The sequence below is a fragment of the Manis javanica genome, chromosome 5 (assembly GCF_040802235.1).
Source record: "Manis javanica isolate MJ-LG chromosome 5, MJ_LKY, whole genome shotgun sequence".
NCBI lineage: Eukaryota > Metazoa > Chordata > Mammalia > Pholidota > Manidae > Manis > Manis javanica.
The window spans coordinates 93,758,267-93,778,163 of NC_133160.1; positions in this window are offsets into that span (position 1 = coordinate 93,758,267).

Sequence of the window (19,897 nt, forward strand, 5' to 3'; positions counted from 1 at the left end):
TTGTTCCAAGAGACAAAGAAAACATTACATAATGATTAAGGGATCAGTCAAATCAGAGGATTAAACAATTGTAGATATCTATGCACCTAACACAGGAGCACCTAAATATATAAAGCAAATACTAACATAACCATGGGGTGAAGCATATTAAGGGATTTTAACACCCCACTTACATCAATGGACAGACCATCCAGAAAAAAAATAAATAAGGAAACAGGCATTAAACAACACATTAGACCAAATGGACTTAACAGATATATACAGAAAATTCCATCCAAAAGAAGCAGGATACACATTTTTCTCAAGTGCTCGTGGAATGTTCTCCAGAACAGATCACATATTAGGGAACAAAAAAGGCTTCAATAAATTAAAAGGATTCAAATTATACCAAGCATCTTTTCAGATCATAATGGTATAAAACTAGAAATCAGTTACAAGAAGAAAGCAAAAAACATCAACAAGCACATGGATGTTAAACAACATTCTTCTAAATAATCAATGGATGAATGAAACAAATCAAAGGGGGAATCAAACAATACATTAAGACAAATGTAAACAGAAATACAACAGTTCAAAACATGTGGGATGCAGAAGCATTTTTAAGAGGGAAGTACATAGCAATAAAAGCCTACCTCAAGAAACAAGAATGATCCCAAGTAAACAGTCTAAACTCACAAATAAATTAAAGAAAGAATAAAAAAATGAAATCTAAAGTTAATAGAAGGTGGGACATAATAAAGATCAAAGCAGAAATAAATAAAACAGAGAAAAATAAAACAACAGAAAAAAAATCAGTGACCCAAGAGATGGTTCTTTGAGAAGGCCAACAAAAGAGACAAACCTCTAGCTAGACTTATCAAGAAAAAAAGAGAGGACACAAATAAGCAAAATCAGAAATGAAAAAGAAGTTCAACTGACATCACAGAAATACAAAGAATTATTAGGGAACTCTATGAAAAATTATAGACCAATAAACTGGATAATCTAGAAAAAATGGATAAATTCCTAGAAAAGTACAACTTTCCAAGACTGATCCAGGAAGAAGAATATGTGATCAGACTAACAACCAGTAACAAAATTGAATTTGTAATAAAAAATTTGCAATAAACAAAATCCCAGTATCAAATGGCTTCAGAGATGAATTTTAATAAACACTTAAAGAGTTAATACCCATCCTTCTTAAAATATTCCAAAAAATAGAAGAGGAGGGGATACTTCAAAACTCATTATATGAGGCCAGTATCAATCTAATACCAAAACCAGAAAAAGACACTAAAAAAAAGGAAATTATAGACCAATATCCCTGATAAACATAGATGCAAAACTGCTCAACAAAATATTAGCAAACCAAATACAAAAATACATGAAAAGGCTCATCCATCATGACCAAGTGGGATTTATTGCAGGATGCAAGGATGGTACAATATTCATATATCAATCAATGTTATATACTACATTAATCATAAAAAGATAAAAACCGTATGATCATTTCAAGAATTATTAAAAAAGCATTTGCCAAAATTCAACATGCATTCATGATAAAAAGTGCTCAATAAAATGGCTATAGAGGGAACATACCTCAACATATTAAAGGCCATACACATATGACAAACCCACAACTAACATCACACTCAATGGTGAAAAGCTGAAAGCTTTTCCTCTAACATCAGGAGCAAGGCAAGGGTGTCCACTCTCACCACATTTATTCAACATAGTACTGGGGAGACCTAGCCACAGCAATCAGACAACACAAAGAGATAAAAGGTATCCAAATTGGTAAGGAAGAAGCAAAACTGTCACTATTTTCAGATGACATGATATTATACACAGAGAACCCTACAGACTCCACCAAAAAATGATTAGAACCAATAACTGGATTGGGCAAAGTTGCAGAATACCAAACCAATATACAGAAATCTCTTTCAGTCCTATGTACTAGCAATGAACTAGCAGAAAGAGAAATTAAGAAGACAGTTCTATTTACAATTACATCAAAAAGAATAAAATATCTAGGAATAAACTTAACCAAGGAGGTGAAAGACCTGTACTCTGAAAACTATAAGACACTAATAAGAGAAATCAAAGAAGACACAAATAAATGGAAATCTATCCTATGCTCATGGATAGGAAGAATTAATATTGTCAAAAGGCCCCTCCTGCCCAAAGCAATTTACAGATTCAATGCAATCCCTATCAAAATACCAATTGCACTTTTCAATGTACTAGAGCAAATAATCCTAAATTCATACAGAACCAATTAGCCAAAGCAATGATGATAAAGAAGAACAAAGCTGGGGGGATTATGCTCTCTGACTTCAAGATACACTGTGAAGTTATAGTAATCAAAACAATATGGTACTGGCACAAGAACAGACACATAGATCAATGAAACATAATAAGGAACCCAGAAATAAACCCATGCATATATCGGCAGTTAATACATGATAAAGGAGTCATGAAAATACAGTGGGGAACACAGTTTCTCTGATAAATGGTGTTGGGAAAACTGGACAGCTACATCCAAGAGAATGAAACTGAAATACTGTTTAAGTTTATACATAAAAGTAAACTTAAAATGGATTAAAGACCTAAATATAAGACATAAAACCATAAAACACTTAGAATAAAACAGGCAAATATCTCTTAAACATGAGCATCAGCAATTTCTATCTGAGCATGTTTCCCTGCACAAGTTAAACAAAATAAAAAATGAAGTAATGGGACTACATCAAACTAAAACCTTCTGTACAGAAAAGGATACCATCAACAAAACAAGCAACCTACGTTATGGAGAATATGTTCATAAATGATATATACAATAAGTGTTTAATGTCCAGATTCATAAAGAACTCATATACCTCAACACCTAAAAAAAAAACAATTAAAAAATGACAAGAGGACCTGAATGGACATTTTTCCATAGAAGAAATATGGGTGGCCAACAGATACATGAAAGATGCTCCACGTCATTAATCATCAGGGAAATACAAATCAACACCACAAAGAGATATCACCTCACACCAGTCAGAATGGCCACTATGCAAAAGACATAACAAGTGTTGGTGAAGATGTGGAGAAAAGGGAACACCCCTACCCTGTTGGTGGGAATGTCGATTGTTACTGCCACTAAGGAAAGCGGTATGTAGGTTCCTCAAAAACCTAAAACTATAGGTACCATATGACCCAGTAACTTACCCAAAGAAACCAAAACCTGTGATTTGAAAAGATACATGCACCCTGTGTTTATTGCAGCATTATTTACAATAGCCAGCCTATGGACGCAATCAAAGTGTTCAACAAAGTAGATAAAGAAGATGTGGTACATATGTACAATTGAATATTATTCAGACATAAATAAGAAAGAAATGCAGGCACTTGTAACAACATGGATGGACCTAGAGGGTATCATGCAAAGTGAAATAATCCAGGCAGAGAAAGACACCTACCATATTTCACTTACATGTGGAATTGAAAAACAAAATAGAACAAAATGAACAAAACAGCAGTAGAATCATAGCCCCTGAGAAGTGAGTGAAAGTTACCATGAGGGAGGGGTAACTATCAGTCACTTCTGATAGGGTGGGTGAGGGGGATAAAGAGGCACAAAATTTCAGTCATAATGTAAGTTGGTCATGGGGATAATACAGTCAATGGTTCTGTACCATCTTTCTATGTTGACAGTAACTGCACTAGTTGGAGTGAGGATTTAATGATGCATGTATCTGTTGAATCAATGTGTTATATTCTTGAAAACAATACATCAACTATTCTTTAATAAAAAATTGATAAAAAGTAAGCTATTTGTTCCACAAAGTAGTGAAATCATGGGGAGATTAACCAAATTGAGCAAAGACAAGGAGCATGTGTTACCTTCAAATGTTTTCCCTGTCTGTGAGTTGCACAGTTTCACCCTCGGTCTGAGGCAAACGGAAGCCCCACCTGCTTTGCCATGCACTAGAGAACCTGTCTATCACCTTCCAGACCATAGGACCAGTTTTCGTGCACTGGAATTCCATATCCAAATGGCTCCAAGTGTATTTTCAGGGTCTGCCTGGGTCTTTTTTAAGATAGATTACAGCACTGTGTGGGTTCCTCTTTGCTCAAGTGTTGGCCAAGGAGAGGTTGTTTATGGAAACTTTGGACAGGTTTGGAAGTCTAGGCTGGGATGTTCAACCCTATAGTGTGAGATTGAGCCAGGACTGGAGAATAGGGGCACACTGCATAGCCATATTCAGACATGAAATTCTGTCCTTCTGTGTTATTTTAAGGAGTGCCTTATTCAAAGTAAGAAATTGGAGTATATTTAGCTCTTTGTTATTTTGAGTTTAACCTAACATTAAATGTTTGACTTATGGAATATAAACATCCATTTCTTTGCATCTCCTAATCTTGCAAAATAAATGTTAAAGGAAAACTTGATGCTGCATGTCATAAATAGTTGCACTTGCATTTGTGTTCACAATTATTTTTTTCTGTAAATGCTTCAAAGGTAAGGATAAACAGTAACCCATTCACATTCTGTAAATACTCTTGGAGTCTAATTTGGAAAATCTGTAAATACAGAATTAAGATGAGTCATCTTATTCTTATGCACATATGAAATTGTCTAAGGCCTTGCATGCATACTCTCATCAAGAGCCAGTAAAATGAGTAGACTAGGAACCAAGAGAGAAGGTATTTGCAGAGGTAGCCACATAGAATTTTTTTAACTACATTAAAGTATGAATCACATGAATTTAGCATTATGGATGTAATTCGAGAAAGGTAAAAATATTATATTATTTTCACATTTTTTAATCATAAAAATCAACTCTGAAAAAGTGTGACCTGGTGCTTCTAAATAGACTTCTTGCATTAGTAATTTCCTTGTTACTTTTTGCCTGAATAATTATTCATAATTTTAAAATATTATTCCTAACATTTGATAAAAAGAGAAAGGATATGAAAGCATTTTGAAACTATATTATAAAAATTTAGATGCTGTTACATGTGCCACATTAAATAAATAAAACATATAATCATATGTATTATATACATATTTATAATATAGTGAAACTGCACTATATAAACACTAATCTAATTATAGTGAATATATAATAAAATGCCTTTGAGATAAATGATACATCATTAGCATTGATTTTGAATAGATTATAATGAAAAGTAATTGTAAGAAATATCTAAGGTGCATAAACATAAAAGCTCCCTCATATTAGATTTCAGAATTTAATATAATCTCTTGTGTAAGTTTTTTGATGTATTTGTGTAATCTCTACCTTTTAGAGTCAAGTCCAAAAATAATGTTGCAGATAGCTCAGGGACCCATCCAGTGCAGGGCTCCAGGGATATAGAATGAGCAGGCACACAGGAGGTCCCTCTTCTAGTGGAGCTTGCAATCTAGTTGAGGAAAGGAAATGAAGAAGCTCTGTATATTAATAAACATGTATAATTTCATTTATTCAGATAAGTGCTTTGAATGGAAAGGAAATGATCTATAAAAGCATCTCATAAACAGTGTTTCTCAAGACTTGGCACTTATCATCATCCTCTGAAGGGCTTGTTAAAACTCAGATTATTATACCCTAACTCCAGAGTTTGATTCTGCAGATCTGATTACCTCCCAGGTGAAGCTGATGCTATAGGTCATAAAGAAGCATAGTCATAAAGAAATCTCACCTAGAATGGAAGATGATTGCTTTTACATTTGTATCTAGCATGCAAAATAACCTGTGCTCGGCAAGTGCCAAATAAACATCTGATGATTTCAATTACGCGCTTCCTGTAACATATTCCACTTACCAGGGATTTCATTCTTACGACCATTTCTTCAGAAGTGATCCTGGATTTATTATGATGAACACAATCAATTGAGCAAAAAAACAGTAAGTGGTAGTTTAATGACCACAACTAAAAATTCTATACCTTCTCCTTTCCTCTTTGATAATCATACTTTTAAAAAAGTCATATTTTAAGTAATAGGAAGTACAGGAAATTGGGAGAGAAAATGAAGAATGGTAATTACAGTATTGGAAGCAATAAGAAATTACAACAGAAAGAAATTAAAAGGGCATATAATACAAGAAAAGTAAGTTAAATAAAATGTACACCAATGATGCTACTGGTATACAACTCACAGTTTAATTTAAACTGAGGAAATTGTACGAAACACTCATTAGAAGTTACATAGATTTCAAATGTCTGTATGTGAAAACATTTCAAGCTTTACCAAAGCATTTACATGGAGGATAACTCATAGTTGTAATATTTTGTTCCAAGCTACTGTATTTTCGTCTTTGAGTAGGAAATGCCCTATTCAAACTGAAAAATTAAATACTAAATATTAAAACAAGCCGGAAAATTAAGCATTATATAAATATAATATTTTATTAAGGCTTATGGCTATTCTTACTATAATTATATACATGTAAAAATGGAATTAAAATTCAATGTAATAATTTTATAATAGTATTTATTTTATAACATTTTCATATTAACAAAATAATGAATAATTATAGCAAAGAAATTTTAGATATAAAATTGTACATATATCAATAAGTTATTCACTTTTTCCCTCTTGGCTACAACTGCACAATGCGACAACACTATAACTTCCAAGTAATGACAGAAATGACCTTTGTATGTATTTAAAGGAAGTTATTCCTAAATGTTTCCTTCAGGCTGTTAAACTGAATCAGAATTCTTCAGCCTGTTATTTTTGAGGATTCTAGTTAGCTTCTATAAAAATCAAGATTTTTATTTCATTGTTTGTTTAATCCTAAAAGCAATTCTAAAAATGAGTGACCTAATGCTTCTGAAGCATAGTTTTGTTTCAAAGGATGTTGGCTTTCAGAATCAATTGAAAGTATTAGGTGTGTGTTAGGTGGCTGTTAATAAATGATAGAATGGCTTGTCATGATCACATGTCTCACCAAGAATAATATAAGTAACAAAACATTATTATACTAATATTGAATGGATGATAATTCATGCTATTTGCATCCATACTAGGTAACTAAATAAAAGCAAAATTGAAAAGTATTTCTATGCTGTTGGTAAACTTCCATTTCCTTTTGCTACAAAAATTTGCAGGAACTCAATAATATGGGTGAATGTAGTAACCACATTGTTTATCATGTGAAACTTCCATAAGAGTGTATATCAATAATACCTTACTAATAAATTGTAAAAAATATAGCAAACCATTCGACCTCAATCCCCCCAAAAAAAATTTGCAAGAAAAAATGGGGGAACTAATACATGAAGACTTTCTAATTCTGATTTGATTAATTTGTCTGTTCTATATAACTATAACCTGGGGTAGTTAGAGTTGAATACAATTAGAAATCATTGGAGTTAAATTTTGATTCATTTTAATATAAATAAATGTCATGCAAGAACTAGCCGAACGTATCAAAATTATTTAAATGGTGGTTACAAGACTCAGCTACATCACCATCTCCATGTTTCATGACCCATGTTATGTTTCATGACAATGTCATGACCCAACTGCTGGTGTTAGAGTGGATTATGTTCCCCTCCTCTGTACAGTAGCACCCAGAGTCTGCTTCTGCTGTGAACTAGCTCACTATGTTACTGATTATGCTCATTCACTTATATTTCTGCTCTTTTGAACTATGAATTCCATTGAGACATTGAATATGTCATATTCATTTTTCTCTTTTTTATTTTTATTTTTTGTCAAGACTTTGTGTTTTTAGAGCTGTTTCAGGTTCAATGCAAATTTGAGAGTAAAAACAGAAATTTCATATATACTCCCTGATCCCACACATGCATAGTCTCCCCCATTATCAACATCATTCACCAGAAGGGGACATTTGTTACCAAAAATGAATCTACATTGACACATCATAATCACTGAAGTCCTAGTTTACATTATGGTTCACTAGTAGTGTTATATATTCTATGGATTTGGATAAACGTTTCATGACGTGTATCAATCACTAAAGTATTATACAAAATATTTTCACCATTCTAATAATGTGTGCTCTGCCTGTTCATCTTCCCTCCCCTCTACCCAAACCCCTGGAAACAACTGATTTTTTAATGTCTTCATAATTTTTTAATTAGAATGTCATATAATTTCGGAATCATAAAGTATGCAGACATTCCTGCTGGCTACTTTCACTTAGTAATATGTGTTTTACTTTTCATGGCTTCATGATTTTTTTTTTTTGGTGTTAAATAATATTTCATGGTCTGGATGTACCATCGTTAATTTATCCATTCACCTATTGAAATATTGTTTTAAAAGTTGGTAGCTTCCAACTTTTGGCAAATATGAATAAAGCTGCTATAAACATCCATGTTCAGGTTTTTGTGTGGACATAAGTTTTCAACTTCTTTGGTAAATACAAGAGTGCAATTGCTAGATAATATGGCAAGAGCATGTTTAATTTTGGAAGACTGTCAAATTGTCTTCCAAAGTGGCTGTACCATTCTTCATTCCCACTAGCAAGAAATGAGAGTTACTGCTCCTAACGAACATTTGTTGTTAATGTTTTGTATTTTGGGCTATTTGAATAGGGGGGTAGTGGTATCTCATTTTAATTTGCATTTCCCTGATGACTTATAATGTGGAGAATCTATTCATATGTTTATTTGCTATTGCATATCTTCTTTGGAGACATATCTGTTAAGGTTTTTGGCTCATTTTTATATCAGGTAGTTTTCTTATTAAGTTTGAAGTGTTCTTTGTATATTTTAGATAACAGATATTTATCAGATATGCCTTTTGCAAATATTTTCTCCCAGTCTGTGGATGGTTCTATTCTCTTGACAATGTCTTTCGCAGAGCAGAAGTTTTTAATTTTAATGAAATCCAGCTTATCAAGATTTTTTTCATGGATTATGCTTTTAGTTGTATATCTAAAATGTCATCAGTGTATACAAGGACACCTAGGTTTTCTCTATGTTGTCTTCTAGGAATTTTATGGTTTTACATTTTACATTTAGATCTGTGATCTATTTTGAGCTATTTTTTGTGAATTTTTGTGAAGAGTATAAAGTCTGTCTAGATTCATTTTATTGCACATGAATGTCCCATTGTTCTACCCCTATTTGTTGGAAACATCTTTGCTTTGTTGTATTGCTTTTCTCTCTCTGGCAAACATCAGTTGAGTATAGTTATATTGGATCCTGTTTATTTTTACAACTCAACACCCAGCACAGCGCCTGGCACAGGGTATGTTTTCACCATATTTCTGTTTACCGTATTTCACCATATTTCTCAATGGTTAAATGAATCACAAAATTTGGTCTGCGTATGATGTTTTGTGTATTCAATTTCTAAGTCTTTTTTAAAAGGTAGTTGACAAAAATGCTCACTAAGATAAAACAAATGGAAGTGATCACTTTGAATGAAAAATCATTAGAATAAGCTAATAAGAAAACAAAAAATACAAAAAAATTAATAATTGTTTCTAGGTTAATATTTAATTCTTAGTATGTTATTAGCTACTTATAGAAGGGAAGGCTGTTAAAACTATATAACATTTTGGAAATGGCAAGACTACAGGCACAGCAAAATGACCAGTTATTGGGAAAGGGTAGACATAAATAGGCAGAGAATAAGAATTTTAGGAAGAAAAATAGTCTGTATGACAGTATAATTAAGGATTCATTATTTATTTGTCCCAATCTATAGACTGTGCAATACCAAGAGTGAACTTGAATGGGTAAACTATGGACTTTAGTTTGACATATCAATTAGGTACATCAATTGTAAGAAATGTAACACTCTAGTGGGGGATGTTCATCATGAGGGGGTCTATATATGTATAGGGATGAGGCATTATGGGAGATCTCTTTTTCCCCTCATTTTTGTGAAAAATGTAAAACTACTGTAAACACAGTTTTAATTTCTTAAAGAAATTAAATAAATAATGACTTAAAAAAAAGACAAGGCTGTTTATAAGAGTGAACTCTACAATAAATGGCAAACACAAATGCTAATTTGAAGGGAAAATGGTTAAATTGAAATTAGTATTCAGATAAAATAATAGAAACTTTTAATATATTTTTAGTTTTAGGAAAATGTTGAGCTCTAAGATTCTCAGAAACTAAAGCAAAGCGAGAAACGTAATTTTAAAATTAAAAGTAATCATAAACTAAATTATTTTTTTTGGTTTTTCAAAATTAATACTCTAAAGAATTTTCCCTAATGCCTATTGAAGGGAATGCTGTGTGATACAGTAGACAGTAGCCTTTAAAATTCCGTATAATGATTATAAAGGCAAATTTCATTTAATGGCTCCTGTAGTATTTTCAATCCAAGCTGAGCCCATGATGCCAAAGGAAAGTCCAATAAAAGCAATTGTTCAAGATATCAAAGCACCGAGGTCCAAGTGCTGTCCTCTTAGACTCTTGCTCACCATAAGGTAATATTCTCCACATCAATGGAAATATATGATTCAACACACCCTACAAGAATAACCCCATTAATAACAACCATGGTTTTCTGTTTGTTCATTTTTATTTTTTCAATATTGAGAAACAAAGATTATGAGAGTATAGTCTTCAGAAATCTAGAGACCTGATATTCATTCTGCTGATTAAAGGCAGGCCAATGTGCTTCATAGTCAGCTAGGGATGATAGATATCTGAAAAGAATGAAAACAAGGGATTTTATTTTGTATAGATTTCAAAACAAGGGATTTTGTCTGATAAGTGACCACCCTGTCTTTGAATGAGAGTAGCAAAAGAAAGTATTTGGGATCTGATATTTCCTTGGCAAATAAATAAACATAACAATTAATAAATGATTAAGGCCTTAAAGGCGTATACTATACTAGATAGCCTCAGTAATTTTACCCGGAGCAATTTTCATAATTAATATTATTGGTCACTCACCAAGGCCTATAAAATATTGTATTTGAAGCAATTTGACTTCCTGGTAAACCATTAAAAGTTAAATTAGTTGTAAAACATACCCTGAGGCAACTAAACATGTTAGCATGTTGGATACAGTTGGATAAGAAGCCAATTAAACATTGGAGAACATGTCTGAAATCTGATTTCAGTTTTAGAATAGTTGATCCTGTTATTCCTTCTGACAGCAATTGCCAGCTACTACACTGTGATAAAGTCATACCATCAACATGGTGTAAAACATATATCTTTTGGTTGTCCATAGTAGTAGCAATCATTGATTCTGCTCATTTAAGAGCTATGTTAATCCATTAATCCAAAAATTAAGAGAAAGAATGTTAAAAACTGATTTTGAGAAATGCGGCTTTGGTATATTTTTCAACATCATATCAATAAAAGTTTCAGAGGTAAAAAAAATTTTGTATCTATATATCATATTCATCTACATGTATATATTGTATAGGATTCAATATACTGCTTGAAATTTATATAATGGTATAAATCCCATGAAGTCTACAAATTTAGACAAAAATTAGCATGAACTGTTTTTGCAATATTTCAACCATCCACATCCTTATTGGATATTTATATTTTGTCATGTCTCAGAAGGAAAAAAAAGCAAAAATTTCTCTATAATTGAACTTGAAATATGAGTAAAATATATAAATTGTATTTTTGTTGCTATATAAGAAAAGAATTTGTTCCTGCAGTTGAAATTTTTTGAGAGTAAGACCATTTTCTCTAGATAATATATTTACTATTAAAATTTTTGAGATACGTATATTTATTAATCTATCAATTACTTGTTAAGTGCTTATTAAATGAACATGTGCATCTTAAACTTATGCAATATTATATGTCAATTATAACTAAAAAATAAATAAAAATAACAAAGAATGTATCCCAGTGATGAACAAAGAAAAAAACAAATCCTAAACATCAGTATCTCTGAGTTCACAGGTGATATTTAAGATTACCACCGAGTTAAAGCCCAGGCTTAGTTCACCAACCTGGTGCTCACATCTTCCACCTTAAATTACTTGTGTGATTTTTGGTAAATTCCACAATAAAATCTTAGTGTTCTCACTTGAGAAGCTTAGAGGTAATGATCCTGCTTCACAGGGTTGCCTTGAGAAGTAAATGAGATAATGTGCATAAACTCCTCAATGCAGTATTGGCTCAAAGTTACCCTTTATCAGTTCTGTCAAATGTTGCAAAAGTACATGGCAGGTCTGAACGGGGCTCCACCAGACTTGGCTGTCCAGGGCAAGACAGGCCCACACCAGGGGGTGAGGAGAAGCAGTGGTTCTGTGTGTCGTGTCATAGAGTCCATAGTCAATAATAAACATTTCTCTCCTTCCCTCTGTCAGTCTCTCTCTGTCTCCATTTCTGTAAAAAACATTATCTGGAAATAAAGCACAATGGGCATAATGGGTATTAGAATGAGGAAGAGGAATACTCTGAGTAGAGGAAAATGGATTTCCAGTAGTAGATAAAATTTCACAGAGGATGTGGCACTTAAGCTGAGGTCTAAAACATAAAAGTACGGAATATAACTAGTAAGAGAAGAAATTACTAAAATTGTTATGGAATGATAAAGATTAGAGGATACTTCTGAAGGAGAAAAATACAGTGGTCTTGGAAAATTAGAGTAATTGTGCCTGTAGCATTGGCACAAAGGCTCACAAAGGTAGACAAATTGCCCAGTAGAAAAGAATAGAGACCCTAGAAGTAGACTCAGATACGTTTGGAACCCTGAGTACATGACAAGAAGCACCGCAAATCAACTAGGGAAAGAAGGGCTTCTCAGTAAATGGAGCTGAAAATAAAATGGCAGTCCATGTGGAAAACAGATGAAATTGGATGTCTAACTCATGTTATAAACCAAAATGAGCTTTGGATGTATTAATGTCAACAACAAAACTAAAACTTTTAGTAGAAAAAACGTAGGCATCTGTAAGACGTTGATTTAAACAAAAAGTCAAAAACACTGAACGAAAATCATTGACAAGAAAATATTGATAAATTTGACTATATTAAAATTAAGAATGTTGGTTCATTCAAATATATCTTAAAGTAAGAAGAGAATTCCCAAAGTATAGAAGATATTCAAAGAATATACAACTAATAGATTATCATTAAGTATATATAAATAAACCCTACTATTAGAAAAGACAAACACCCAAAAAAACAGTAGGAAAAAATGGGCAACAGACATGAATAGAAATACATAGAGAAAAAAACTTATTAAGAAATATTTAACATCATTTGTGATCAGAGAAATGGAAACCAAGGCTATAATGGTATATTTATATCCACTGAATTGGCAAAAAATTTAAAAAGATGACAACACAAATTAATAAAAGTGATGCATTTCCACATTTTTTACTGTGGTAATATTGAGACATAATTGTATGAGTTTTAGGTGTACAATATAATAATTCAATATTTATATGCACTGCAAAGTGAACACCACAATGTCTAGTTATCATCCATAACCAGTTAGACTTTTTATTTTCTTTTTGCTTGTGATGAAGCTTTTAAAATTTAATCTCCTGACAACTTTCAAGTATGCAGTACAGCATTACCTACCATAGTTGCCATGCTGTGTGTTACATCTCCGTGACTTCTTTATTTCATATCAGGAAGCTTGTACATCTTTACCCTGTCACCCATTTTCCCCGTACCCCAACACCTTCCTCTCTGATAACCACCGGTCTGTCCTATGTGTAAGTTTTGTTTTGTTTCATTCATTTGATTTGTTGTTTAGATCCACATATAAGTGAGATCATAAAGTATTTGTCTTTCTAATTCATTTCACTTAGCATAATACCTTCAAAGTCCATCTATATTGTCACAAATAGAAAGATTTCCTTCTTTTTAATGGCTGAGTAGTAGTCAATTTGTGTGTGTGTGTGTGTGTGTGTGTGTATACGTACCACATCTTCTTTATCCATTGACGAACACTTACTTTTTCAAATTATTGCTTTTGTTTACTTCAGATAAATAACCAGAGTGCTGGCTTATATGATAGTTTGATTTTTAATTTTTTAGGAGCTTTCATAGAGTTATCCAGAGTGGCTGCATGAGTTTACATTTCCACCATTAGTGAATTATGGTCCATTTTCTCCACATGCTCACCAACAAAAATGGTGCCTACCAACACCTTGTCTCGGAGAGAGTCCCAGTTGTCCCCTGCCCTTCCTATAGATGCTTTAAGATGAGCAGATGAATCTCCTTCACATACAGTCTAGGTGCTTTTCAAACTGCTTTTGTGCTGGGCCCTGGGGTGAGTGAGTCCCTACATGAACCCTTTGGAAGGGCCATCTCAGTTCCCATATAGTGCTTTAGAGCCTGTAAACTTAAGCTCCATTAGTTTTCAAAGTCAGATATTTTGGGGGCTTGTCTCTTTGGTGTGGGTCCCAAGGGCACAAATCCCTGACTCCTCAGCGAGATGCCCCGGACTTGTGAGATCCCTCACTCTTGTGGGTTGCTGCATAAGGAGTGAGGTTTTGGTGAGACAGCATCTCTGCCTCTCCTACTGTCTTGATGTGGCTCTTTTCTCCTTTGTTGTGGAGAAGTTGTTCAGCTAATTTTCAGTTCTTCAGACAGAATTTTTTCATATGCAGCTGTACATCTGATGTGTCTAGGGAAGGAGATGAATTCAGGGTCTTACTCTAACATCTTAGACCCCCAACCTCCCACCAACCCAGTTGATTTCTTATGAAGCTTTTTGATAATTTAGAGTACATGCAACTCTGAAAAAAAAATAATTATCCAAGAAAATCTAGGATAATTTTCTGCAATGAACTTAACAAATTATAACAACTTGCTGGATATTATTTCTCATAAATAATATTTGGAGAGCTGAAGTCGTACAATACAGGCATAGATTACTCATGTTGATGACATAGAAAATACTTGAAATAGCTTATCATTTTCCCATCCTTTATACATTAACTCTGGACATCTATGTGTAGCCAATGAATTTAGCATAAGAAGTTTGTACAATTACAGTCTGTACTGAATAATGTCCTGACTGGACCACATACTAGGCTAAGTAGCATGAGGGGAAATAGGTAAATGGAAGCAGTATCTGCTCTATCTTCAAAATGAAGCTGGCATAACAGAAATTTCCATAAAATGATAACATTACACAATTATTTAGACATAACTGGATTACTCTCAGTACAATTGTCCCTGTAAATGTGCTTTGAGTCTTCCTATGAGTTTCTGCATCTGATTGGCAAAATTTAGTAGGGAAAAGAAAAGCAATAAATACAGGTTGTTAATTTCAGTGTTTCAGCAGCATAATTCCCACCTATTAATAATAACTTTAGCTTTTTAAAACTTTTTTAATCATTGTTGAGTTGCAGTAATAGTCAAAATATTTAAAACACTTGTACATACATTTATACATATTTTTATAAAATGTGTATTCTATTTTATATCATTGAATAACAAATTGGATTAATTAGTAGATAAAGAAATAACTATCATTTCTATATCATCTGTCTCTGAACATCTTGGTATTTTCTATTAAATTGATAACAGAGATAATCTTAGATTCTGATGTGAAGCTATTTAAGAGACCTAGTAGAGCCTGACAGGAAATAAATACATCAATAAAGACTTATATGTATTCAAATAAGTGTATTTTATTTTTCCTATCTTTTCTTGGAATAGTGTTTATGCCCACCCCACATACCTCTTACATGAAAATTTAGGTTAGAAAGAGTTGATTGTATGACAATGTCAAATATTAGATATTCATGTGCAAGCTCACCAAAGTAAATGTCAAAATATAGTCCCTTGAATGTTATATTAAAACTGAGAAGATGTTTGGTCTAGCAAAATTTATCACTTTTTAAAGGTAATTGTATAACTTATATTTAGTCAAAATTATTCTGAGAAACCAATGAAATATCATTATCTATGTCAAAAATTCCTATTAGATATAGTTTAATACTTAACCTTCTTTGTGCTGAAGATGAATTTCTTACAGATTCATATTCAACCAGAAGTGTAATAGTTATTACTATGAATCCATGCTAAAGTACATCATTCTTCATCTGCTACTTTGATGCTTATGGGAATTTCCTTTGACTTTGAAGTCATCTGATAGTCAATAATTGTCTTAATGGAAAGTCTAGGTCTCTGTTTCATTCCCAATTTCATTCTTACAGTTAGTGCTTTCAGTACTTACACAAGCCCAATAACCATACAAGAATGAATTCGTGCTATTGCAGTTATTAGAAAGTATTGAATTCACACACAGTCACAATGTCAATCAATTACAAGCCTGGCAAGAAGGAGAGTAGGGATGGAAAACTGAGGATGCACATAAAAAAAATCACCATTCTTTCTTTGTATAATACTCTACACATAAACACTGAGAGACTCTAGATGAAAGCTATCATGCTGAGCTATAGCTCCGTTTCCTTTCTGCTTATGTTAAAACATCTATATATTTTCTTATTATAGTCTTTGAAACAGTGACCACTAAACAATGTGTTATCTTAGCTGACAAGTGATTAGCAAGAAGAATTTAACGTGTTGCATAGAATAATATTGCAGATTATGTAACTATATGGCAGTAACAGTATGCATATCCCATAAGATCCACTTGTAGAAAATAGAGATATAGTGATTTTTTTCAGTTATAGGAAAGTAAAAATTGCTACAATGTTTTGGAATATGCAAATTTGAATTCTACTTGAGTGATCTTCCACTTATAGCCAAGTCTTCTGCCAAGAATGAAAAAGCATTTGTAATACAATGGCTACCAAGTGTTTTAAAAAATGATCTGATACATTTTTTACAAAATGGAAGCTCAGTTTTTTTACTTGCTCAGGCATGGACAAGTTGAACTATTTTGAATTTTGTCATCTATGAACTATTGTCTGAGTCAGTGATTTCTCTGAGCTTTAATTCTGCAACAAATTGCAGCAATAGTAACAGTAAAATACTGTTATTATAAAAGCAATTAACATTAATACCGGGTTTAGGAAATGTATGAAAACATTCTTTAAACATCAATTTTTACCTTGAATCCCTTAAGTGGGACAGAAGATATCACAGAACAGCAATTTAGGAAAACCTATTTTATTAAAAAAAAGTAAGAAGGTAGAAAATTGGAGAGGAAGAACAAGGGAAATTCCTAAACCCTCTCTTTCTACATAACAGGTCAATGCGGTTTCTGTATTGAGGTAGAGTATAAAAGTACATAAATAATAGACAATGGGGATTCCATATTTCATAAAATAATTTTCACTATTTATATGGCTCATTTGCCCCCTGCTTTACGATCAAATAATGCTTATATGCATAACTTTAGACCATAAGCCATATTACTTAAAGCCAAAAATAGTTATTTGTTAGTATATAGGAAATCACTAAAACTGCATAATAGATTCACAGGAAGCATGTTCATAAAAAAAAGTATAATTGTTAAAGCAAATATTTTCTTTTGGACTCATGCGTGTATCTGCTCTAGCAATAGGGTATGGATCTTCCAGGACAACCTCAGTTATGCTGTGATAACAAACAAAACAGCATTATCAATAAAAATTTATTTCTTTTCTATATCCCATGTTTAACAGGGTTGACTGAGGCCCTGCTACAGGTGTTCCTTAATCTTGAAACCAGACTAACAGAACATCCATCACCTAAAACTTTTACTATGACAGGGGAAAAAAAGAAGGTGGTGAAACACACTGGCTTGTAAAGCTCTGCCAGCAAGCAACTCAGCCCAGAAACAGGAAATCTTATGGCCACAACTCACAGGGATTGCAGCTTACAAGAGCCACAGAAGAGAATTAAGAAACTTCGTGTATCGTGTTAATGACTAACATAGGAGTATTAAAAAAACATATTTGACCAGCAAAATCTACTGTTACACAAAATCTTGTTATTAGAAGATGACAGGCTAAATTATATTACTGTGGGATTAACCAAAAACAAACCAAAGTATATCCTTATTAAAAAACAGGTAAAGCAGTGTTTGAGAAGTGTTAGAAAATAACCTAATTTTTCTGAATGTTATAATGATTTTATTCCACTGGAAAAGAGAAAAGGAGAAAGTAAAACATTGTAACTGATTAAGTTCACCATTAGCTTTATTTGGCTTAACCAGGCATTACAAATGACATTATTTTGGTAAGTATAACAAAGCCAATTTTCTTTTTGTTATTTATTTATTTATTTTATTCTGGTATCATTAATCTACAATTACATGAAGAACATTATGTTTACTAGGCTCCCCCCTTCACCAAGTCCCCCCCACATGCCCTTTCACAGACACTGTCCATCAGTGTAGTAATATGCTGTAAAATCACTACCTGTCTTCTCTGTGTAGCACAGCCCTCCCTGTGCCCCCCACCCACACTATACATGCTAATCGTAATGCCCCCTTTCTTTTTCCCCTTATCCCTCCCTTCCCACCCATCCTCCCCAGTCCCTTTCCCTTTGGTAACTGTTAGAACATTCTTGGGTTCTGTGATTCTGCTGCTGTTTTGTTCCTTCAGTTTTCTTTTGTTCTTATACTCCACATATGAGTGAAATCATTTGGTACTTGTCTTTCTCCACCTGGCTTATTTCACTGAGCATAATACCCTCTAGCTCCATCCATGTTCTTGCAAATGGTAGGATCTGTTATGTTTTTATGGCTGAGTAATATTCCATTGTGTATATGTACCACATCTTCTTTATCCATTCATCTACTGATGGACATTTAGGTTGCTTCCATATCTTGGCTATTGTAAATAGTGCAGTGATAAACATAGGGGTGCATCTGTCTTTTTCAAACTAGAGTGCTGCATTCTTAGGGTAAATTCCTAGCAGTGGAATTCCTGGGTCAAATGGTATTTCTATTTTGAGCATTTTGAAGAACCTCCATACTGCTTTCCACAAAGGTTGAACTAATTTACATTCCCACCAGCAGCGTGGGAGGGTTCCTCTTTCTCCACAAGCTCCCCAACATTTGTTGTTGTTTGTCTTTTCAATGATGGCGATCCTTACTGGTGTGAGGTGATATCTCATTGTGGTTTTAATTTGCATTTCTCTGATGACAAGTGATGTGGAGCATGTTTTCATGTGTCTGTGACCATCTGAATTTCTTCTTTGGAGAACTGTCTATTCAGCTACTCTGCCCATTTTTTAATTGGATTATTTGCTTTTTGTTTGTTGAGGTGTGTGAGCTCTTTATATATTTTGGATGTAAACCCTTTATTGGATCTGTCATTTATGAATATATTCTTCCATACTGGAGGATACATTTTTGTTCTATTGATGGTGTCCTTAGCTGTACAGAATCTTTTTAGCTTGATATAGTCTCACTTGTTCATTTTTGCTTTTGTTTCCCTTGCCCGGGGAGATATGTTCATGAAGAAGTCACTCATTTTTATGTCCATGAGATTTTTGCTTGTGTTTTTTTTCTAAGAGTTTTATGGTTTCATGACTTCCATTCAGGTCTTTGAACCATTTTGAATTTACTTTTGTGTATGGGGTTAGACAGTGATCCAGTTTCATTCTCTTACATGTAGCTGTCCATTTTTGCCAGCACCATCTGTTGAAGAAACTGTCATTTCCCCATTGTATGTCCATGGCTCCTTTATGGTATATTAATTGTCCATATATGTTTGGGTTAATGTTTGGAGTCTCTATTCTGTTCCACTGGTCTGTGGCTCTGTTCTTGTGCCAGTACCAAATTGTCTTGATTACTGTGGCTTTTTAGTAGAGCTTGAAGTTGAGGAGCAAGAATCCCCCACACACATTATTCTTCATTCTCAGGATTGCTTTAGGTATTCAGGGTCTTTGGCAGTTCCATATGAATTTTTGAACTATTTGTTCCAGTTCATTGAAGAATGCTGTTGATAATTTTTTTTATTTTGATATTATTAATCTACAATTACATGAAGGACATTATGTTTACTAGGCTCCCCCCTTCACCAAGTCCCCCCCAGATCCCCTCCCCATTCACAGTCACTGTCCATCAACATAGTAAGATGCTGTA